This window comes from Alosa sapidissima, chromosome 11 (genome assembly GCF_018492685.1).
Source record: "Alosa sapidissima isolate fAloSap1 chromosome 11, fAloSap1.pri, whole genome shotgun sequence".
Lineage (NCBI taxonomy): Eukaryota > Metazoa > Chordata > Actinopteri > Clupeiformes > Clupeidae > Alosa > Alosa sapidissima.
Genome location: NC_055967.1, coordinates 17,160,139 through 17,162,638, shown reverse-complemented (window position 1 = coordinate 17,162,638; position 2,500 = coordinate 17,160,139). Strand labels below are relative to the sequence as shown.

The 2,500-nt window shown below is 45.8% G+C and overlaps 1 protein-coding gene and 1 long non-coding RNA gene across 2 annotated transcripts in view; both read right to left on the bottom strand.

Moving 5' to 3' along the window:
• The window catches only part of LOC121724036, a 7,069-nt gene extending 6,894 nt beyond the window's left edge, over positions 1-175 (bottom strand). Inside the window, exon 1 of the long non-coding RNA XR_006035110.1 lies at positions 165-175. This is a non-coding gene — a long non-coding RNA (uncharacterized LOC121724036). The remainder of the gene's footprint in view (positions 1-164) is intronic.
• Positions 1-2,500, bottom strand: part of megf11 (multiple EGF-like-domains 11) — a 188,667-nt gene that overhangs the window by 106,479 nt on the left and 79,688 nt on the right. The window lies entirely within an intron of this gene.

The following is a 2,500-nucleotide window of genomic DNA, read 5'->3' as shown; positions in this document are numbered from 1 at the left end:
AGTGTCTGTGTTTCTGTGTGGGTGTGTGAGTGTCTGTGTGTGTGTGTGTGTGTGTGTGTGTGTGTGTGTGTGTGTGTGTGTGTGTGTTTAGACCTAACCATGCACCTAACTCTTACTGGCAAACTTCAATCCACTGCGTAGATTGCAGGTGATAACTACAGTACATCACTCCCCTTCCCTCCAGCTACACAAAGCAGAACAACTGCATGTGAAATCAATTAAGCAGATTCTTCATAGCAACACACAGCATGATGCTGAGAGTTCCTCGACACATCGATTTCCTCCCCAAACTCAACAAAAGCCTTTGTTCATCTGCACTTTGAACAAATGAAATGTCAAATACTGAACCATAAAGAACTCTGATGAAAGTGTGTGTGTGTGTGTGTGTGTGTGTGTGTGTGTGTGTGTGTGTGTGTGTGTGTGTGTGTGTGTGTGTGTGTGTCAGCCGTGTCCTTGCGATGGCTCCAAAAGGTCTGGGGTCAGCAGAGTGTGTGTTTTTCCCGTGTGGACAGAGCTGAGCGAGATGAAGAGGCTCCAGGCTGCAGCAGATGGACCCTCAGCAGGATACACACACACACACACAAACTCACATACACGGGCACACACACACACACACACACACACGCACCTACACACACACACAGACACACAAGCACACACTCACATACAGTGTACGTGAGCACACACACACAGACACAGACACACACACACACACCCAAACATACACACAGGTGTGCTTTTCTCTGCATCTCTCTTTCCTTCTTTCTGCATCTCTCTCTGCATCTCTCTTTCCATCTTTCTGCATCTCTCTTTCCCTCTCCCTGCATCTCTCTCTGCATCTCTCTTTCCATCTTTCTGCATCTCTCTGCATCTCTCTTTCCGCATCTCTCTCTCTCTTCCCCTCTCTCTATTATCTGTCCATCTCTCTCTTCCTCTCTCTGCATCTCTCTCTGTCCCACGTTCACTTTTAAGTATAGTATAAGTATATATACTCTTTTGATCCTGTGAGGGAAATTTGGTCTCTGCATTTATCCCAATCCGTGAATTAGTGAAACACACTCAGCACACAGTGAGGTGAAGCACACACTAACCCGGAGCAGTGAGCTGCCTGCTACAGCGGCGCTCAGGGGGCAGTGAGGGGTTAGGTGCCTTGCTCAAGGGCACTTCAGCCATGGATGTGGGCATAGGAAAGCAGTGCTCAGAGGATAAAACGCACGCACATCCAAGTCTGACCCTGGGTGCCATTACTGATGGGACCTTGGCATTTATGTGGTGATATGTGGTTATGCCATGGTGTAGGTGTGACTGGGGGTTTAATGGTTCAATAAAAGGGGTTTTAAAGTCAAAAATCTCTCTGTCCCACCCACTCTCTCTCTCTCTCTCTCTGCCCCACTATCTCCCTCCCTGTGTCTCTCTCTCTGTCCCACTATCTCTCTCTCTGTCTCTCTCCTCTCAGTCAAAGGGGCTCTATTGGTCTGTCCCACTCTGAAACAGATGTACTGATGTTAGTGAGTGCAGGGTGAACCCAGTGCCCACAGGAAGTATGTGCTGTGGATCACCATTCACTGGACGCCCTCCAGCTATAAATTGCTGTGCGTGCAACACAGTGTTGTCATTCAGTGAATCGGAATTAAAGGGAATCATAGAAGTGCCAATCAACATGAAAGGGAATTAAACACTGAGGTTGAAGTTGAAGTAATGAGGAAAAGCAAACTAGTAAGGTGTCATTCAACAGAGAGATAAAACAGGAAAGTACATTTACACGATTCCAAAAATACTCGAAAGAAAGAGACTAGAAAAAAAAACATGTATTTGCAAGCATCTACGTGCAGGTAAGTGAATAAAGTAAAAATCTGACGGCAACACATAAAGAGGAAAGCAAAGGGAAAGATTGCTGTTAAAGAGTAGGCAAACCTGGTGCTTAGAATACTAATTGTTTTTGAAGGTTTCTCCTATTTAAACAAATATTGTGCAATCTGGATTACACCTGCTTCTGAAAGGCTTTATGAAATTTACAGTTCACTACAAAACAGATGTGCAACGTTCCCATGAGTTTTGAAACATACCACGAACAGAATAATTAATCCTTGTGCTTTTTCTCCCAGAATCAAACTCCTATGTTTCCCACAACCCTCCCACGAATGCACATGCAGGAGTCCAAAAGTCCCAACCTGTCACTCCTGCAGCAGGCAAAATGTGGTTTTAGCCATGAGTGGTCTGTTGCTATATACTGTCCCATGAGTGGTCTGTTGCTATATACTGTACTGTCCCATGCCATGCACACTGCAATGCCATTCTCACAGCCATGAGTGGTCTGTTGCTATATACTGTACTGTCCCATGCCATGCACACTGCGATGCCATTCTCACAGCCATGAGCGGTCTGTTGCTATATACTGTACTGTCCCATGCCATGCACACTGCAATGGGATTCTGCTACAGGAGAGGCGCTGAAATCCTAGTGAATCTGAATCTGACAGATTCCACTCCTTTCACTCATT